Source organism: Pleurodeles waltl, chromosome 9 (assembly GCF_031143425.1).
Source record: "Pleurodeles waltl isolate 20211129_DDA chromosome 9, aPleWal1.hap1.20221129, whole genome shotgun sequence".
Lineage (NCBI taxonomy): Eukaryota > Metazoa > Chordata > Amphibia > Caudata > Salamandridae > Pleurodeles > Pleurodeles waltl.
Genome location: NC_090448.1, coordinates 791387869 through 791410328, shown reverse-complemented (window position 1 = coordinate 791410328; position 22460 = coordinate 791387869). Strand labels below are relative to the sequence as shown.

Genomic DNA, 22460 nt, shown 5'->3' with positions numbered 1-22460 from the left:
TTGGGGCATTGCTTTCCATTGGGCTTGTAGTTTATAACTCACATTTGCTTGCTTTCTTTTTGCTGGCTTTATTTGTTTTAGGCTGCCCAGCATGTCTTAATCCCTCCCGTAGAGCATAACCTGTTTACTATGTTCCTCCACATGTGCTCCCTTTCTGTAAACAGGCCTTAAAATTTTGTTCTTATTGTGTTACATTTGTTGTGAGTTCAGATACAGATGTCTAATGTCAGTCTGTGTCTTCCGAGGGAGCATGGTGTTTTATTTTTCTTTCTCTGACTTCAGAGTGGGAGTATTTGACAATCTGGGGTTATGAAAAGAAATACTTGTTTTATGGCGTGTGGGGCTGTAGATTCACATGCTCTGCATACTCCTGACATCTAGTGTTAGGTCCAGAGTGGAGCAAGTTGTTTTTCTTTGAAGAAGTCTTTCGAGTCATGAGATCGAGTGACTCCTCCTCTTGGTGATATTGCACATGGGCATTGACTCTTTTGTTGGACTGTTTTCTTTCTGCTTTCGGTTTCGGACATGTGTGCTTCTGCTCTGTGTCTTCGACTCAGTTTGGTTTTATATCTCTCTTATGTTCTGACAGTATTGTATTTGATTGTTCCTTTCTATCTCAGCACTCACTATATTTTTTTGACGGTTTGGGCTTTGACGGACCCCCCCCCCTTTGGGGGGCTTTAGCACCTGTCTCAGGCCTACCTTCTGCGTCGCCCCGGCATTAATGGAAATGGTCCCTGATGGATCGTTCTCCACTCTGCTTCTGTCTGAGATGCCATGTTAGGTTCCTGCACACTGACCAACACATTGTGTGCAACCTTTGCCTTTCTCCAGAACACTGATTTTAACTGTTACTCCTGCAATTCGTTTAGATATAAAAAAAAACTTTGGTACCAAAGGGCTCATCGACTTGCGATAGACCAAAAGATGCTGGATGTTACCCCAGATCTCTTCTGGGAAGAACTTGCCCAGGAGGAAACAGTGCAACAGGAGGAAACTTTTTTCCATCTCAGACAGCTCCCAGTCTGATGTGAAGTTCGACATCGAGAGCCAAGAAATTTTTTCTTCCCAGCGCGTGAGTACTGTGACCCCTGCTCTCTCACAGAATCCCTCCAAGGAAGGCCCTACAGCCTATCCTAGAGGTCACTGGTCCACCACTGCTTCTTAACCATGGTCGGCACTGAAAGACTATTTCGACCGCCCCGGCTTGGTGCCAAAATTGGCTGCAAAGTCTAAAACCTCAGTCTCTGCTTCGACCTTGATCACCTCAGATCGAGAAATCGCTTCAGTGTCAATCCGAACCTCGGGACCAATCCAGCAGCCGATTGCTTTGACTTCGGCTCTGACCAAGATCCCAGTTCACAAATATTCATCGCTAAAACCCTCGAAACTGAAGGACTCCGGGCAGTCTTCCACCAGCTCTTCTCCAATCCAGCAAAATCTTGAAAAGATGGACACTAGACAGCCCAATCTTCATATTCAAGAGGGCATGTAACGAAATGGCTCCCTGTTGCAATTACCCCCCACTTTTTGCCTGATACTGATTTGACTGAGAAGTGTGCTGGGACCCTGCTAACCAGGCCCCAGCACCAGTGTTCTTTCACCTAAAATGTACCATTGTCTCCACAATTGGCACAACCCTGGCACCCAGGTAATTCCCTTGTAACTGGTACCCCTGGTACCAAGGGCCCTGATGCCAGGGAAGGTCTCTAAGGGCTGCAGCATGTCTTATGCCACCCTAGGGACCCCTCACTCAGCACAGACACACTGCTTGCCAGCTTGTGTGTGCTGGTGGGGAGAAAATGACTAAGTCGACATAGCACTCCCCTCAGGGTGCCATGCAAACCTCACACTGCCTATGGCATAGATAAGTCACCCCTCTAGCAGGCCTTACAGCCCTAAGGCAGGGTGCACTATACCACAGGTGAGGGCATAGGTGCATGAGCACTATGCCCCTACAGTGTCTAAGAAAAACCTTAGACATTGTAAGTGCAGGGTAGCCATAAGAGTATATGGTCTGGGAGTCTGTCAAAAACAAACTCCACAGCTCCATAATGGCTACACTGAATACTGGGAAGTTTGGTATCAAACTTCTCAGAATAATAAACCCACATTGATGCCAGTGTTGGATTTATTAAAAAAATGCACACAGAGGGCATCTTAGAGATGCCCCCTGTATTTTACCCAATTGTTCAGTGCAGGACTGACTGGTCTGTGCCAGCCTGCTGCTGATAGACGAGTTTCTGACCCCATGTGGTGAGAGCCTTTGTGCTCTCTGAGGACAGAAACAAAGCCTGCTCTGGGTTAAGGTGCTTCACACCTCCCCCTGCAGGAACTGTAACACCTAGCAGTGAGCCTCAAAGGCTCAGGCTTCGTGTTACAATGCCCCAGGGCACTCCAGCTAGTAGAGATGCCCACCCCCTGTACACAGCCCCCACTTTTGGCGGCAAGTCCAGGAGAGATAATGAGAAAAACAATGAGGAGTCACCCACCAGTCAGGACAGCCCCTAAGGTGTCCTGAGCTAATGTGACCCCTGCCTTTAGAAATCCTCCATCTTGATTTTGGAGGATTCCCCCAATAGGAATAGGGATGTGCCCCCCTCCCGTCAGGGAGGAGGCACAAAGAGGGTGTAGCTACCCTCAAGGACAGTAGCCATTGGCTACTGCCCTCCCAGACCTAAACACACCCCTAAATTCAGTATTTAGGGGCTCCCCAGAACCTAGGAAAACAGATTCCTGCAACCTAAGACGAAGAAGGACTGCTGAGCTGAAAAACCTGCAGAGAAGACGGAGACACCAACTGCTTTGGCCTCAGCTCTACTGGCCTGTCTCCCCACTTCAAAAGAACTGCTCCAGCGACGCATTCTACAGGGTCCAGTGACCTCTGAAGCCTCAGAGGACTACCCTGCATCTAAAAGGACCAAGAACTCCCGAGGACAGCGGCTCTGCTCCAAGGAAGAAGCATCTTTGCAACAAAGAAGTAACTTTGAAAGAACACACGTTTCCCACCGGAAGCGTGAGACTTTGCACTCTGCACCCGACGCCCCCGGCTCGACTTGTGGAGAACCAACACTACAGGGAGGACTCCCCAGCGACTGTGAGCCCGTGAGTAGCCAGTGTTGACCCCCCTGAGCCCCCACAGCGACGCCTGCAGAGGGAATCCAGGGGCTCCCCCTGACCGCGACTGCCTGCTTCTAAGAACCCGACGCCTGGTAAGGACATTGCACCCGCAGCCCCCAGGACCTGAAGGATCCAACCTCCAGTGCAGGAGCGACCCCCAGGTGGCCCTCTCCCTTGCCCAGGTGGTGGCTACACCGAGGAGCCCCCCCCCCTTGCCTGCCTGCATCGCTGAAGAGACCCCTGGGTCTCCCATTAAACTACATTGCAAACCTGACGCCTGTTGCACACTGCACCCGGCCACCCCCGTGCCGCTGAGGGTGTACTTTTTGTGCTGACTTGTGTCCCCCCCGGTGCCCTACCAAACCCCCCTGGTCTGCCCTCCGAAGACGCGGGTACTTACCTGCTGGCAGACTGGAACCGGGGCACCCCCTTCTCCATTGAAGCCTATGCGTTTTGGGCACCACTTTAATCTCTGCACCTGACCGGCCCTGAGCTGCTGGTGTGGTAACTTTGGGGTTGCTCTAAACCCCCAACGGTGGGCTACCTTGGACCCAACTTTGAACCCTGTAGGTGGTTTACTTACCTGCAAAACTAACAAACACTTACCTCCCCCAGGAACTGTTGAAAATTGCACAGTGTCCAGTTTTAAAATAGCTTATTGCCATTTGTGTGAAAACTGTGTATATGCTATTTTGCTAATTCAAAGTTCCTAAAGTTCCTAAGTGAAATACCTTTCATTTAAAGTATTGTTTGTAAATCTTGAACCTGTGGTTCTTAAAATAAACTAAGAAAATATATTTTTCTATATAAAAACCTATTGGCCTGGAATTGTCTTTGAGTGTGTGTTCCCCATTTATTGCCTGTGTGTGTACAACAAATGCTTAACACTACCCTCTGATAAGCCTACTGCTCGACCACACTACCACAAAATAGAGCATTAGAATTATCTCTTTTTGCCACTATCTTACCTCTAAGGGGAACCCTTGGACTCTGTGCATGCTATTTCTTACTTTGAAATAGTGCATACAGAGCCAACTTCCTACAGGGCATATGCCACATTTTAGCAACTCCTTCCTCTCCTGTGCTTCTAAAGAATAAATTGACAGTTGAGGAGGTCTTGGACGTTCCTGTCCCTACAAAGAAGTGGACAAAGGATAAGGCTACCAGCCCAGCCCACTATCCTTCTCCACCACCTCTGTCTCCTCTTTCACCTCCTTCCCTTCTCCACTCTCCACCTCAATCACCTTTACAAGGGAATGACACACCTCAGCGGTCAACCCAGACTTACACTGGGAGATTAGGTGGTCCACCTGATGATACTGATCCATGGGATGCATATGACTCTGATCCCATTACACCTAATGACCTGTATGTTTATGCTGCTCGCCCCTACCCTCTAGAGGACACTATCTCAAATCAACTGGTAGTTTCAAAGGTGGCAGCATTCCACCACGTAGAGCTTAACAAAGAGCCCATAGAGCACAACTTCTTGCTGAATCCCTCTCCTTCACACGCAGGGACTCGCAATATCTTCCCATGCTCCCTGGTATGTTCAGACTTGCGGAGAAGATATTTAAAGAACCTGTATGCTCTAGAGTTATCACACCAAAGTAGATAAGAAGAATAAGGCGACTCCTTCCGATCCCCTTTACATCAGAGCACAAGTACATCTGACTCTGTAGTGGTCACCACCGCCCGTACGCGGGCTAATAATCAAGCAACCAGGGACTCTCCTCCCCCAGAAAAGGAGAGTAAATGAATTGATGCAGTTAAGAGGGTGGCTGCGTAAGCCACAAATCATTGGCGCATTGCCAATTCTCAAGCCCCTTTGGCCCGATACAATTAGGCAGACTGGTACGAGAAGGAGAAATTGTTGCAATACCTCACTGAAGAGCACCGTAAGAAGGAGAGCAAATTGTCTCTGAGGACCAAATTATTACAAACAACTCCATTCGGTGCCCTCAATGCTGCAGGCATGGCAGCCAGTATCCTCTTGAGAAGGCATGCTTGGCTTCGGTGTTCTGGCTTCAAGCCATATGTCCAACAGGCAGTCTTAAACATGCCTTTTGACAAGGAGCAGGTGTTACGACCGCAAGTGGATACAAAACTTGATAAAATGAAAAAGGCCACTGACACCATCAAGTCCATGGGTGCCTTTACAAATTCCCACACATAGAGGTTCCTTTTGACACCCAGGGTACAGGGAAATGTAAAAATCCTCCACTACAGAGGCTTCCATGTCCCAAAACAAGTAGCCCCAGTCCTCTTATGGTAGCGGCTACTTCAGAGGACCCTAAAGCAGGCAAATTATAAAGGGAAAGGAAAGAGTGCCACCACACGCGGTTCCACCTCAACTGCCAAACAGCGATTACTTACACCTTCCCCCGACCATGCAACACTTGTCGGGAGAAGACTCCAACACTTTCATTCCATCTCGGACACGATCACCATGGACCAAGACTTGTCATTGCAGGAAAACAATATTAATTCAAAGTCTTTTTGTTTGGGGTGACTACTGCTCCCCGGGTATTCACATAATGCTTGGCAGTGGTTGCAGGCAACCTGTGAAGACAAAGTGTCCATGTGTTTCCTTACCTGGAACACTGGCTCATCAAAGCCAGTACACTGCATCAGTGTCAACAACACACTCCGCTGATAGTGGATCTCCTTCTCAAACTAGGGTTCCCTATCAACATAACCAAACCTCATCTTCAGCCTCTACAAGTTCAACCTTACTTGAGAGCAATAGTGAAGGCACACTTAGGGTTAGCATACCCCCAAACCAGCTTGCATTCAGAATTTTCAGAAAATTCTGCCTCAGTTTCAGGAAAACCAATGTTGTACAATTAGGAAAATCATGTGTCTCTTGGGGGTGATGGCTTCCTGCTTTCCTATAGTTCCCCATTCAAGACTACACATGCGTCCCCTACAGCACTGGCTATCTTGCCAACTGTCTCACTCACATGGACACCTGGAAGATCTAGTGTAGTTAGACCGCCAGACTCACCGCTCTCTGCAATGGTGGAACACCAACAACCACTTGAATGGGCGGCCTTTTCTAGACACTGTTTCTCACATAACACTAACGTCAGATGCATCACGGAGGGGTTGAGGTGCTCACCTCCAAGACTTGACAGTAGAAGGTCTATGGGATGCCAAACACCAGTTCCTCCTCATCAACTACCTGGAGCTTCAGGTAATATTCCTTCGACTGAAAGCTTTCCTAACTCCCCTTCTTAAAAGGTTGTCCTAATCTGGACGGACAACATGACAGCCATTTATTGCTTTCAAAAACAAGGAGAGACACGGTCTTTGCAACTATCACACCTGTCTCGGACATTATGGAAGTGGGCTCTTCACTATCACATTCAGCTGCTGTCGGAATATCTCCCAGGAATGGACCACATCTTTGAAGACCTACTTGACAGGATTCACAAACAAGTTCTTGAGTGTCCTCTCCACCCAAAGGCCCTCCAGTCATATTTCAAAGAGTGGGGGGCTCCTCACATAGTCCTTTTTCCCACAGCAGAAAACGCAAGATGCCCAAACTTCATCTCCAGATATCCACACCCACTATCCAAGGGCAATGCTCTATGGATGAGTTGGTCAGGGATATTTGCTTATGCTTTTCCACCTCTCTCTCATTCCTTTTCAGGTTTGGAAGCTCAGGCAAACATCTCTCACTATGATCCTTGTGGCTCCGACATAAGCATGCCAGCCTTGGTTCACCACTCTCCTGGATCTCTCTTTAGTCCCACACGTAAGCTCCCCAACAGGCCGGACCTTCTCACACGGAATCAATGACAAATCTGACATCAAGACCCCCAGTCACTCAACCTTGCAAAATGGCTCCTGTGGTCACAGAGTCTGGCTATCTTGATTTGCTTGCAGAATGTATTGACATTCTCAAGGAAGCACACAGACCAACCACTAGAGCTTGTTATGATGCAAAATGGAAACATTTTGTTTGCTACTACCAACTCTGACACATTGATCCAACGAAAGCCATGGTACAAGAAATGTTTGCGATCTGCTTCATTTGCAGAAAGCAAATGTCGCTTACACTTCCATCATGCAGCCATAGCTGCATATCTCCAAAATAGACGACATATCTACTATACAAAATTCCAATTATTAAATCTTTCATGGAAGGACTAAAATGAGCCATTTCACCTTGGATGACCCAGTCCCTCGTGAAACCTTAACATTGTACTCACTAGATTCATGGGACCTCATTTTGAGCCTCTTCACTCATGCTCCCTTCAATTTCTTTCATGGAAAGTAGCTTTCTTAGTCTCCATCACTTCACTCAGACATGTTAGTGAGTTCCAGGCATTAACCTTTTGAAGAACCCTTCTTTCAAATACATAGAGACAAAGTAGTTCTTCAAACTAATCCTAAATTTTTACCTAAGATGGTTTCTCAATTTCACCTCAACCAGTCTGTTGAGCTCCTAGTTTTCTTCTCACAACCCAATTTGGTTGCAGAGACAGCTCTTCACACCATGGATGTCAAAAGAGCATTCATGTTTTACATGGACAAAACTAAAACATTTAGGAAAACAATACAACTCTTTGTAGCTTTCTCTCTACCTCACAAAGGCAAACCCATATCCAAATCGGGGATAGCCAGGTTGATAGTCAAATGTATCCAGACTTTCTACAGGAAGGCTAAAATACCTCTACCTGTTCCTCCTAGAGCTCACTCCACTTGTAAAAAAGGAGCTACTATGGCTTTGCTTGAAAACATTCCCATAGCTGACATTTGTAAGGCAGCTACATGGTCCACACCACACACCTTCACTAAACACTACTGGATGTTTGAGCATGCCAACAAGCCTGTGTAGGTCAGGCAATGCTACATACCCTTTTTTAGACTACTACAGCTCTGACCGGGCAGCCACCGCTTCAAAGGAGGGACTGTTTTACAGACTATGCAGAGCATGTCAATCTACAGCCACACATGCCGTTGAACAGATTATGTTACTTACCCTGTAAGCACCTGTTTGTGGCATGTAGTGCTGTAGATTCACTGGTGCCCTCCTGGCTTCCTGGACGCCTATGATCATTGCAGCTGCACTTCATGTATATATAAGCTACATTTATAATGGACATCACTTTCCTCTTACACATACCTTTTCACTCATTTCTCACCCCCCTGCGGGAAAACAATCTAACAAAGGCATCAATGTCCATGCTCGATATCACCAGATACAGCACTAAGTGACAGGAGTACGCAGACCATGTGAATTTACAGCACTACTTGCTACGAACAGATGCTTACAGGGTAAGTATCATAATTATTTTCTAGCATATAACAAAAAGGAAATGTCTGTAAATGAGCTGTGCAAATATTTCTGAATATATCAAAATTAGGAAAGCACAATTTTTGTAACTCTGAAGTTGGCTGGAAACAAATATTTTAATACTGATCAAATCAGACCAGTACACTAGGTAATGCTTTTTCCACATATTATTGTGTGTGCGCTGTATAGTTTTATCAGTAAAACTATATGAGGGTCATTATGACCCCGGCGATCGTACATAATGTGGCGGTAGTACCGCCAACAGGCTTGCGGTACTTACCGCCATTGTATGACATTGGTGGGTTGGCTGAAGCCAATTAGTCAATGTACCACTCGAAGCACCATGGCGGTAGCAGCTGCTAGGCTGGAGATAACAATCTCCAGCCCGGCGGCCGCTATTGTGCCGCCGGCGGTATCATGACCCTGCCTACTGCCATGGTTTTTGTGGCGTTCGTAATGCCGTGAAAACCATGGCGGTAGGCCCTATCAGTGACAGGGAATATCGGTGACAGGAGGAACCCTCCCCCCAACACTCCCCAGACACCCCCACCCCTCCATCCACACTCCCCCTCCTTCCAACCTCCCACATACACACACATGCAGAAACACATTCATCCACACAGACATACAAGCATGCATTCATTCATTCACGTACACATCCGCACACACATCCAAACCTTTACGCAGACACGCATTCATCCACATTCATATACACACTCACACACCTTCATACACGCATGCAAACAACACCAAACACACTTGCATTCACGCACACACTCACACATACATGCACACACCCACAGAACACCCCCTCTCCCCTGTCGCAAACCCGACTTACCTTTATCCAGGGTGTCTTCCGGCAGGGGACGGGGCCCTGCTACCGCCAGCGGAACCCGCCAGCAGTGCAACGCCAGGCCGTATTATTTTTCCTAATACGGCTGGCGGCGGGCTACTGGCGTGGTGCTGCTGGTGGTAGCAGCGCTACCTTACCACCATCTGCCAGTATGGCCTCAGCCGGATTTCCACCCTTCTTGTGCCGGAAATCCAGGTGGGGTCATATTATGGCTGACGGATGGTAGCCGCGGCAACGGTCTTTTGGCGGCCGTCGCTGCGTCGATAGGCGGTTTTTACCGCCATTGTCACAATGAGGACCTCTGTCTGTGCAGACATAATGGTCTTTTCAATTAAAAATATTTTGCCTTAATGGTATTGCACCACCACACTATGCATACTCCACTCTACGCCACTCCACTCTATACCGCTACACTCCACAACACTTGATACCACTTCACAATAATCTACACCACTGTACTCTATGCCACCCTACTCCACTCAACGCTATGCTACTCTACTGGACTCTGTGCTGCTCTGGACCACTCCACTCTATGCACTCAACTTTGCATCAATCCAATCTGCGCATTTCCCACTTCACAGCACTCTACGACACATTACTCTACAGTACTCTACACCACTCTACCTCACTTCACTCTGTGACATTTTACTCAACGCCTGTCTAGGCCTGTAGGAAAGTAGCCTCTTTCTAGCTTGGCTACCCCACTTTTGGCCTGTTTGTCAGTCTGTTTGACTGTGTTCACTGGGATCCTGCTTACCAGTACCCCAGTGACTGTGCTCTGTCCTCCAAATTTGGTTGCTGGTAACTTTTTATCCCCACAATTGGCGTACTGGTGCCCCTATGTAAGTCCTTAGTATATGGTACCTAGGTCACCAGGGCACTGGGGTTCCCTTTGGGCTGCAGCAGTTATTCTGCAACCCATAGGGAGCCCATGCAAATTGTTCTGCAGGCCTACCATTGCAGTCTGCGTGAACTACAGGTCACTGCATCAGTTCACTGTAAGTCTCAGCCCAGAGGGCAGGGTGCAGGTACCTGTGTGTGAGGGCATCCCTGCACTAGCAGAGATGCCCCCATGAACTCCGGACCCATTTTACTGGACTTTGTGAGTGCGGGGGGACTCTATTTTATATCTGTACTGGACATAGGTCACTACCTAGGTTACATAATGGTAACTCCGAACCTGGGTATGTTTGGCATCAAACATGTCCGAATCATACCCCAATACTGTTGCAAATATTGGAAGTATGATTCCATGCACCCTGGGGGCTCCTTAGAGGACCCCGCATTGCTACCATCAGTCTTACAGGGTTTTCTGGGCAGCCCCGCTGCTGCCACCCGTCAGACAGTTTTCTGCTCTCCTGCTTGATCTGAACAAAGCCCAGGAAGGCAGAACAAAGGATTTCCTTTGGGAGAGGGAGGTAACACCCTCTCCCTGTGGAAATAAATGTGACTGGCTTGGAAGGGGTAGCCTCTCCAACCCACTGGTTTTGCTTTGAATGGCACCTTTGGTGCCCTCTGTGCATAAACCAGTCCTCACCACTTCAGGGACCCCCAATCCCTGCTTTGGCGTGAAACTGGACAATGGAAAGGGGAGTGACAAACTTCTCTGACCATCACCACCCCAGGGGTGGTGCCCAAAGCTCCACCAGAGGGTCCCTGGGTTCTGCCATCTTGATTCCAAAGTTGGCAGGGAACTCTGGGAGCATCTGAGTGGCAGGCCAGGCAGGTGACTTCAGAGGCACCTTCTGATAGGTAGTTACCTGGTTAGGTGACCAGGCCTCCTCTTTGGGCTATATAGGGTCTACCTTTGGGGTGGGTCCTCAGATTCGGCTTGCAAGATTCCAACAGGACTCCTTTGCAACCTCTGCTTCGACTTCTGGGTTCCGGAACTGACTGGACCCTCCAGGAACCTACAAGCTGCAGATCCACGAGGAAGACTCTTCTGCAACCTTGTATCCAGAATTCCTGCCAGCTTTGTAACATTTCCCCAGCTGTGCATCCTCAGAAGACTACAACTCTTCAGCCTGCACAAGAATAAGAAGGAATCTCCATTGGGGTGAAGGCATCATTCCCCTGTAACTACAGGTACCTGGCGGCAACGACGACGGGCTGCGTGGATCTCCCCTCATCCTGAGTAGCATGAATCTTGCATCACGGGTGGTGGTCCGGAGAGTCTCCCTTGGTCCTCTCTACCTGCTGTCGCACTTTGGTGGTGGTAAGTCCTTTCCACTCCACGGAAGACAGTACCCATGCACCACGTCCTTTGTAGCTACCAAGGCTTGTTTGCTTCACCTCCAAGGGGAACTTCAGGTGATGTGTATCTCCAGCCCCCAGCACTTCCTCCTGCAACTCCTGGGCCTCTGTGTGGTTCTCTGGTGACGTGGGAGCAACTTCTGTGGTACTGCGTGGGCTGCTTCAGCAACTTCTGTGTCCCTGTCCTGTGGAATACCTGTGGGTGCTGCCTCTGCTCCTGTGGGCCTTCTGAGATACGGAGGGTCCCCTGTGATTCCCCCTACTGGGTAGAATCCTCCTGGACCTTTCTGGTACCCGGCAGCACCCCTTTTCTGCCAACCGCAAATTAGTCTTAACCAATGCTTGTTGGTGGAATTTCCTTCACCGACACCCATCTGCAATCCAGCTTCCAGCATAGGACACCTTGTGCACGCACCAGGAACTCTTCTCCAGCTTCTGTGCTTCAGTGCTGACCTGTCTTTCTTCTTCATCGACCAACTCCAAAAGGTACCTCTGGGTGGGTAGTACCTCCTACTCTTCCTTGACTCCACAGACACTTCTGGACTTGGTATCCTCTCTTCACAGGTCTCCATCTTTGGTATTACGTTGCTGGTTCTTTGCAGGCTGTTCTGGGTATCTTCTTTTTCTTCTTTTCCAGTATTTTACTCCTGCATTCTTGGTCGCTGAGGGGTACTGCATTACTTACCTGTGTAGTTTCCTAGTATTCCCAGCTCACTCTACACGATTCACTTACCTAGGTGGGGGCCATGTGTTCGCATTCCACTTTCTTAGTATATGGTTTGGGCTCCCCCTAGGGCTACTATTGCTTATTGCTATTTTACACTGTTAGCTACCCTTTTTATGCCTCTTACTGTTTATTAGTATACATATATATGTATTTGTGTATATATATATATATATATATATATATATATATATATATATATATATATATAAATATAGAGTATTCACTTACCTCCTATTGGAGGGTTGGCTCTCTAGTATTTTCTGATACTGTGTTCCAAAAATAAAGTACCTTTATTTTTGTGCACCCATGTGTTTTCTTTCTTGTATGTCCTGTATGACTATAGTAGTATTGTATAAGCTTTGCATGTCTTCTAGATAAGCCTGGGCTGCTCATCCACAGCTACCTCTAGAGAGCCTGGCTTCTAGACACTGTCTACACTTTACTGAGAGGGGATACCTAGACCTGGTATAAGGTGTAAGTACCATAGGTACCCACCACACACCAGGCCAGCTTCCTACAAGGCCACTCCACTCTATGCCACTCCGCTCTGTGACACTCAGTGGTACTCTACTCCACTCTACACCACTCTTCTCCACTCTATGCCACTGTACTCCACACCAGTCCACTCTGCAGCACTCTATGCTACTCAATGACCCTCTATGCCACTCGATGACACTTTATGCCACTCCAGTCTCTTCCATTCAACTCTAAGAATCTCCATGCCACTCCACTTTATGCCACTCTACAACACTCTATGCCAATTGACTGTACTACACTCCATGCCATTTTATTGCACTGGAGGACACTCCATGCTACTTCACTACACTCTAAAACTTTACTCCACTGTATGTGACATCACACATCTCTGCTGTCCTTCAATCCACTCTATACCACTCCACTCTACATCACTCCACTTTGCCACACTCTAGTTTACTCTTTAACACTTTATGCTACGCCACTCTACTCCATGCTATGCCAGTCCATTCTATGATACTCCACTCTGACACACTACACCACTCTAAGTCACTTCACTTTATGCCACTCATCTCCATTCTGTGCCCCCACTCCACTCTAACACTATGCCACTCTATGGCCCTCAATGCCACTTGACTCTAGACCACTCTACTTCACTGTATGCCACTCCTCACTATAGCTACACTCTGCCACCTCACTGTATGGCACTCCACTCTACGACACCCCACTCTATGCCACTTCACTCTACGCCCATTAACTCCACTCTGCACCACTCCACTTCATTTTGCTGCCCTCTATGCTATGCCAATCCTCTCTACTCTATGGCACCTTATGCCACTCTACACCCCTCCACTCTACACCACTCCATTCTACAACACTTTATTCCACTCTGCTACACGGTACACCCCTACCCTCTTCAACATTCCACTGTACGACACTCCACTCTACAACACTTTACTCTACTCCACTCTGTGCCCCTCCAATCTATGCCTCTCCACTCTTCGACCCTCCACTCTCTTCCATTCTACAACACTCCCCAGCACTCTATGCCATTCCATTACATTCCACACCACTCTACGATACTCCTGGCCGGTCTATGGCACTCCACGACATTCTACTCCACTCTACACTGCTCTACCCTACTCTACTCCAGTCTACAACACCCTGCACTAAACACTCCTCGCTACAACATTTTACTCCCCTCTATTGCACTCCACTCTGTTCCACTCTACTCCACGCTAAGCTATTCCACTGTACTCCACTCTACACCACTACTCTACCCCACTCCATGACATTTTACTCCTCTCTACGGTTTACTCCACTCTATGATACTTCACTCTACCCTGCTCCACTCTAGTCTGCTCTCCTCTAAACCACTTCATGCTTTAACACACTACTCCATACTACACCACTCCACTTTAAGCCACTTTACTCCACTCCACTCTTTGACCGTCCACTCTGTGATTCTCCACTGTACAACACTACACCACTCTACGACCCTCTGTTCTAACTAACTCTGGACCACTAGGCTCCACTGTACACCACTCCACTCTACAAATCCACTCCATTCTACACCACTCCACTCGACGCCCCTTCACTGTGACACTCTGTTCTACTCTACGACACTCTATGCCACTCTACACTACTTCATTCTATGCCCATTTACCTAACTCTACGCCACTCAACTCTACTATACTTTACTGCACTCTATGCTTGGCCACTCCACTGTACTCTATGCCACTCCATGCACTTTACGACCCTCCATACCCACCACTCTATACCCCTCCATTCTACAACTCTCTATTCCACTTTACTACTCTCTAAGCCCTGCATTCTACAACACTCCACTCTGTGCCCCTCCACACTACAACACTCCATTGCCCTCTGACACTCCACAACATTCTACTCTGTTCGGCACTACTCTACTCTACTCCACTCTATGACATTTTACTCCACTCTATAATACTTTACCCCACTCTGTGCTATTCTACCCCACCCTACCAAATCCTACACTACACTGTATGACACTCCCCTCTACAACACTCCACACTACAACACGTTACTCCACCTTCCTGCACCCTACTATACTTCACTCTCCTCCACCCAACTCTATTCCACTCTACTCCACTCTACATCGTTCTACTCTACCCCACTCTGACATTTAAATCCTTTATACAACACTGTATTCCGCTCTACGCTACTCCACTCTACTCCCCTCTATGACACTCTACGCCCCTCCATTCTAAAACTCTCTATTCCACTCTACTACACTCTAAGCCCTGCATTCTACAACACTCCACTCTGTGCCCCTCCACACTATGACACTCCATTGCCCTCTGACACTCCACAACACACTACTCTGCTTGGCACTGCTGTACTCCACTCTGACATTTTACTCCATTCTATAATACTTTACCCCACTCTGTGCTTCTCTACTCCACCCTACCAATCCTACACTACTCCACTGTACGACACTCCCCTCTACAACACTCCACACTACAACACGTTACTCCACTCCTGCACCCTACTATACTTCACTCTCCTCCACCAAACTCTATTCCACTCTACTCTACTCTACATCGTTCAACTCCACCCCACTCTGACATTTAAATCCTCTATACAACACTTTATTCCGCTCTGCGCTACTCCACTCTACTCCCCTTTACGACACTCTGCCTTACGACACTGTACTCCACTGTATTCTACCCTACTCTAGTCCACTTTACTCCACCCTACTCTATTCCACACTACTCCACTCTATACCACCCTACTCTTCTCCACACTATGCCACTCCACTCTATGCCACTCCACTTTCAGACACTCCACCCCAGGCCAGTCTATTCTACTCCATGACTCTGTGACGCTCCACTCTACAACACTCCACTCCACAACACTCCACTCTTTGGCACTCTGTCACTCCATTCTCCTTTAGGCCACCCTACAACAATCTTTTGACTTCTGAGGACCCCCACTGAATCATTACTGCAATCTAGAGATCCCCAGCGAGTCATTATTGGAGTCCAGGGCCTCCCAGCGTAAGCAATTTCTACAATTTGAGCCTCACAAACATACACATGCTTAAATATTGAAATATTTAATTCAATTCAGGATCAAATATAGAGAATTTCTTTATTTGTATATACTTTACTAATATTTATACAAACAAAATGTGGACCCACTGATTAGTTCTCGTGGACCCCTGGGGTCTTCGTACCAATGGTTAAGAACTACTGTTGTACCCCACTCTCTACTGACCCACTCCACACTACTTTACTCTATGCCACTCAAATCAACAACACTCTATGCCCCTCCACTCTATGAACCTGCACTCCACTTTGTGCCACTCCACTCTACAAAACTGTACTCCACACTATGCAACTCCTCCAATGCCACTCCCCTTTCCTTCACTCTACGTAACTCCACTGTAAGCCACTTGCCTCTTCTGTGTGGCACATTATTCCACTCTACCCCATTACCCTCCACTACTCACCACTCCACTCTACGCCACTCTATGCTACCCCAGTCTTCTATACTCCATGCCACTCATTTCTACTCTGTGCCACTCTACTCTGCGACACTCTGACACTCTGCTCCACTCTGCACCACTCCACTCTTTGCCACTTTACACCACTTCACTCTACAACCACTCAACTCTTCAGCATTCTATTCTACACCAGTCTACTACACTCTACAACTCTCCACTCTACTACACAACACTCTAACCTACTACACAACACTTAACTCGACGACACTTCACTCTTACACTCCACTCAACAACATCCACTTTAGGCCATTACGCAACCATCCACTCCACTCCACTCTACATCACTCCACTGTACACTCCACAACATGCCTGTGAGGAAGTAGCCTCTTTCTAGCCTTGTTACCCCCACTTTTGGCCTGTTTGTGAGTGTATGTCAGGGTGTTTTCACTGTCTCACTGGGATCCTGCTAGCCAGGGCCCAGTGCTCATAGTGAAAACCCTAGGTTTTCAGTATGTTTGTTATGTGTCACTGGGACCCTGCTAGTCTGGACCCCCAGTGCTCATAAGTTTGTGACCTATAGGTATGTGTTCCCTGTGTTCCCTGTGTCTCACTGAGGCTCTGCTAACCAGAACCTCAGTGGTTATGCTCTCTCTTTACAAATTGTCACTAACAGGCTAGTGACCAATTTCACCAATTTACATTGGCATACTGGAACACCCTTATAATTCCCTAGTATATGGTACTGAGGTACCCAGGGTATTGGGGTTCCAGGAGATCCCTATGGGCTACAGCATTTCTTTTGCCACCCATAGGGAACTCTGACAATTCTTACACAGGCCTGCCACTGCAGCCTGAATATAATAACGTCCACGTTATTTCACAGCCATTTACCACTGCACTTAAGTAACTTATAAGTCACCTATATGTCTAACCTTTACCTGGTAAAGGTTGGGTGCTAAGTTACTTAGTGTGTGGGCACCCTGGCACTAGCCAAGGTGCCCCCACATTGTTCAGGGCCAATTCCCCGGACTTTGTGAGTGCGGGGACACCATTACACGCGTGCACTACATATAGGTCACTACCTATGTGTAGCTTCACAATGGTAACTCCGAATATGGCCATGTAACATGTCTATGATCATGGAATTGCCCCCTCTATGCCATCCTGGCATTGTTGGCACAATCCCAAGATCCCACGGGTCTCTAGCCCAGACCCGGGTACTGCCAAACTGCCTTTTCAGGGGTTTCACTGCAGCTGCTGCTGCTGCCAACCCCTCAGACAGGTTTCTGCCCTCCTGGGGTTCAGCCAGGCTTGGCCCAGGAAGGCAGAACAAAGGACTTCCTCCGAGAGAGGGTGTTACACCCTCTCCCTTTGGAAAATGGTGTTAAGGCAGGGGAGGAGTAGCCTCCCCCAGCCTCTGGAAATGCTTTCATGGGCACACATGGTGCCCATTTCTGCATAAGCCAGTCTACACTGGTTCAGGGACCCCTCAGCCCTGCTCTGGCGCGAAACTGGACAAAGGAAAGGGGAGTGACCACTCCCCTGACCTGCACCTCCCCTGGGAGGTGCCCAGAGCTCCTCCAGTGTGCTCCAGACCTCTGCCATCTTGGAAACAGAGGTGCTGCTGGCACACTGGACTGCTCTGAGTGGCCAGGGCCAGCAGGTGACGTCAGAGACTCCTTCTGATAGGCTCCTTCAGGTGTTGCTAGCCTATCTTCTCTCCTAAGTAGCCAAACCCTGTTTTCTGGCTATTTAGGGTCTCTGCTTTGGGGATTTCCTTAGATAACGAATGCAAGAGCTCATCCGAGTTCCTCTGCATCTCTCTCTTCACCTTCTGCCAAGGAATCGACTGCTGACCGCGCTGGAAGCCTGCAAAACTGCAACAAAGTAGCAAAGACGACTACTGCAACTCTGTAACGCTGATCCAGCCGCCTTCTCAACTGCTTTCCTGGTGGTGCATGCTGTGGGGGTAGTCTGCCTCCTCTCTGCACTAGAAGCTCCGAAGAAATCTCCCGTGGGTCGACGGAATCGTCCCCCTGCAACCGCAGGCACCAAAGAACTGCATCACCGGTACCCTGGGTCTCCTTTCAGCACGACGAGCGAGGTCCCTTGAATCCAGCAACTCTGTCCAAGTGACTCCCACAGTCCAGTGACTCTTCAGTCCAAGTTTGGTGGAGGTAAGTCCTTGCCTCCCCACGCCAGACTGCATTGCTGGGAACCGCGACTTTTGCAGCTACTCCGGCCTCCGTGCACTTCCGGCGGAAATCCTTTGTGCACAGTCCAGCCTGGGTCCACGGCACTCTAACCTGCATTGCACGACTACCTAAGTTGTCCTCCGGCGACGTGGAACTCCTTTGTGCGACTTCGGGTGAGCACTGTTTCACGCATCTTCGTAGTGCCTGTTCCGGCACTTCTGCGGGTGCTGCCTGCTTCTGAGAGGGCTCCTTGTCTTGCTCGACGCCCCCTCTGTCCCCAGACGCAATTGGCGACATCCTGGTCCCTCCTGGGCCACAGCAGCATCCAAAAATCCTAACCGCACGATTTGCAGCTAGCAAGGCTTGTTGGCGGTCTTTCTTCAGGAAAACACTTCTGCACGACTCTCCACGGCGTGGGGGATCCATCCTCCAAAGGGGAAGTCTCTAGCCCTTGTCGTTCCTGCAGAACCTTCAGCTTCTACTGTCCAGTAGCAGCTTCTTTGCACCCACAGCTGGCATTTCCTGGGCATCTGCCCATCTCCGACTTGCTTGTGACTTTTGGACTTGGTCCCCTTGTTCCACAGGTACCCTCGACTGGAAATCCATCGTTGTTGCATTGCTGGTTTGTGTCTTTCCTGCAGAATTCCCCTATCACAACTTCTATGTCCTTTGGGGAACTTTAGTGCACTTTGCACTCACTTTTCAGGGTCTTGGGGTGGGCTATTTTTTTAACCCTTACTATTTTCTAATAGTCCCAGCGAACCTCTACAAGGTCACATAGGTTTGGGGTCCATTCGTGGTTCGCATTCCACTTTTGGAGTATATGGTTTGTGTTGCCCCTATCCCTATGTGTCCCCATTGCATCCTATTGTAACTATACATTGTTTGCACTGTTTTCTAATACTGTTACTGCATATTTTGGTATTGTGTACATATATCTTGTGTATATTTGCTATCCTCATACTGAGGGTACACTCTGAGATACTTTGGCATATTGTCATAAAAATAAAGAACCTTTATTTTTAGTATATCTGTGTATTGTGTTTTCTTATGATATTGTGCATATGACACTAGTGGTACTGTAGGAGCTTCACTCGTCTCCTAGTTCAGCCTAAGCTGCTCTGCTAAGCTACCATTATCTAACAGCCTATGCTGCTAGACACCCTATACACTAATAAGGGATAACTGGGCCTGGTGCAAGGTGCAAGTACCCCTTGGTACTCACTACAAGCCAGTCCAGCCTCCTACAATGCCACTCCCAGCCACTCTCCTCCACATCACCAACTTTTAGCTATGTTGAACAGCAGGCAGGCTGGTGTACACCACTAAAGCACATTGGCAAAGCTAATAACTCTTGCATAAGTAAAACCTGTTATCTTTACCACTGCTTGTCATGTATAGTCCCTTGAACAAGCAATCAGAAGTAGTCACTTCATACAAATCTCCAATTGAATGTGCGTTCTCAATATTTAGGGAGGGCATGACTGAACAAAAGTCAAACATGTAGTGTGTTAAGTGATTAGCCTTGTTTATAATTCATTTGCTCCCCATTAGTAACTCTGCAAGAAACTTTAAATTCAAGACAGATAGAGTCTAGCTTATCTTTATTATCCCAGTCTTGATCCTCTCCCTGTTTACTTCTCACTCACAATTCAACTGACTTCTTGTTTTCAGCAGGTTCTCCAGCCTCTCAGCATCCCGGATGCTCCTCCTTCTCATATTTGAGACATAACTTTGCCAGCTTCTGAAGGCCACGCTTAATTCCTTGAGTCAGAAATTTCTTTTTTTAACCTCATCGTGACATCCCAAGTATTTTGCTAATGGTCCCTCATACTGTGTCTATTTATTTTTGAGCTGCCAGAATTCTCTCTTTATCTCTTAAATCAATTACCCATAATAGAAACATGGATCTTCATCTCTTTATGCTGTTTTGTGCCCTTCCATGGATATTATTCTGTATTCTGGTCCCACTCATGGTAGATCCTCTTTCCTGTGATTATGTCAAGGAGGCTCATGTATTCATCCTTTTATCCATATTGGATATAAGTGATCATTCCTGGCTTTCTTTCTATAAAAATCTTTCATTGGCCATAGATGTGTTTTTTAAGTGCCAAATGTAATTTTCTGAATATCATCAACACCTTCTGGGTAGAAGGAGACATGGAGCTAGTGGGCAAAGGCCAGTAAGAATATTGCTGGTGCTTCACAACCTTCAAAAGGGGTTTGCTTTGTTGGGTTCTGATTGTCTTATTTGTCATAGGCAGGCCTTGAGAAATCTACTCACCCATTCGCTATGGTGAGTCAGATTTTATAAGTACAAATTCTTTTTAGGACCCACTGGCCCGGTCTGGAAAGTGATCTCCAACAAAGAACATGTGTTCTGTTCATTCAGAAAGTGAATGAGCCATAAAGATGCCTTTAAATCTTGTTTTTTATCTTGTCTCCTTTGCTGTGCAAAGACAGAGGTCAAATGTCAGTGTATGTCTTCTTACAAATTGCTGCTTATTTTATTCCGGAGACTGGTGCTTGCATTTCTTTCTCTGACTGCAAAGTTAGAGGGTTTTTAAAGTGAACTGGCTACACTACATTTAAATAGCTTGTAAATGAACTGTACAAATATTTCAAAACACATTTCAGTAGTAAGGAAACCACCTTTTTTGTGATTCTAAAATAATATAGCAACAGATATTTTATTGGGAACAAAACAAACCAGAATACTTTATTTGGTGATAAGCCAATGATAAATACTTGTTGAAACCTGATTTCCAAACATTATAATTTGTATGGTATATAGTTTAATCTGTAAAACTGCCCGTCAATAGGAATGTTTGTGGTCATTTCAGTGGAAAATATCTGTTTGTAAACGACAGTGCACTACCACATCATGCTTTAATAGTATATTCAAAAGTGAGAGTTTTTTAATATGAACTGAGATACATTCCTACCCCTGCCCTGATGGCAATACTTTTAGATAACAAAGAGGCAAGTAATCGTTCAAGTGTACCCTATTTTAATTATACGTGGAATAAAAGATTAGTTTATTAAAACAAACAAACACATTTTTTGTACCGCAGACACTCTAAACTCACATATTTGAAGGTGCTCACATATGTGATAATGAAGAAAAAGGCATCTCTATGAAATAAAATATTTGCTTAGGATCACACAATTTGAGATGAGTTTATGGGTCAAGCTACTATTAGGTTGTGTACACTATTCAAGTCACTAGACCTACAGGTATGGTAGTGGTAGCATTTTTCTGATTTTGCGAGGCATGGTAGGTTCCTTTGGCTGATATCTCCAAACAGAGTGTTGGTTTTGGTTGTACTGCCTTATCTTGTGACATGGCCATCCTGCATTCCTTTTTTGCTTATGTATAGATAAGTGGTGAGTGTGGAAGACTTTGGTGGATCATATTTTCATTAGGTCATTTGTTTCCTCATTGTTTTACTGGGAAGTATTAACAAGCAGTCAAGCAGAAAACTGCTATTAGTTGTAAAATTAGCTGTGCTCACCAGAGTGATTAGGTGTTGTAAATGTTGCAGGTAGTTCGGGGAGTTCTTTTTATGAGTAGACTTTTTCTTAGTGGGGTCAAACATTCCTGACCTGAGTAGTTGAGTAGCATTTGATCTTTGGGATGTTCATAAGGACCAGCCTGAGAATCTTGCCTTTGATATGGATTGCTTTATTGAGATTTTATATAATGGTCAAGGTGTTGAGCAGATTGCGGAAGTTTTCTGTTATTTTGTTCTGTGTGGGGTCTCTTTGGGTGTTGAGTCTCTAAAGAAACTTTTGTTCAAATGATAAATGGATGTGATGGCAATAAGACTAAACCTTTGATTACATTTTGAATGGTCCAGGGGGTCAACTAATCAGGAGGAATATGGCTGCATGTACGACAGAGAATGACTAGTGGCAGGTGAGGAGCGCACTTGATTTTAGGATTGTGGAATCCTGGTTCCAAGGCTTGAATGACTTAGGAACGACAGTAAACTCTTTTACGTTTCATTTACAGCCCAACTTGCAGCATGTGTTTATGAGGATGTAAA

General features: G+C 46.9%; 1 protein-coding gene across 2 annotated transcripts in view; it reads left to right on the top strand.

Annotated features, from left to right (window-relative positions):
- The window catches only part of MAP4K2 (mitogen-activated protein kinase kinase kinase kinase 2), a 305818-nt gene that overhangs the window by 132323 nt on the left and 151035 nt on the right, over positions 1-22460 (top strand). The gene's annotated exons all lie outside the window — the stretch shown is intronic.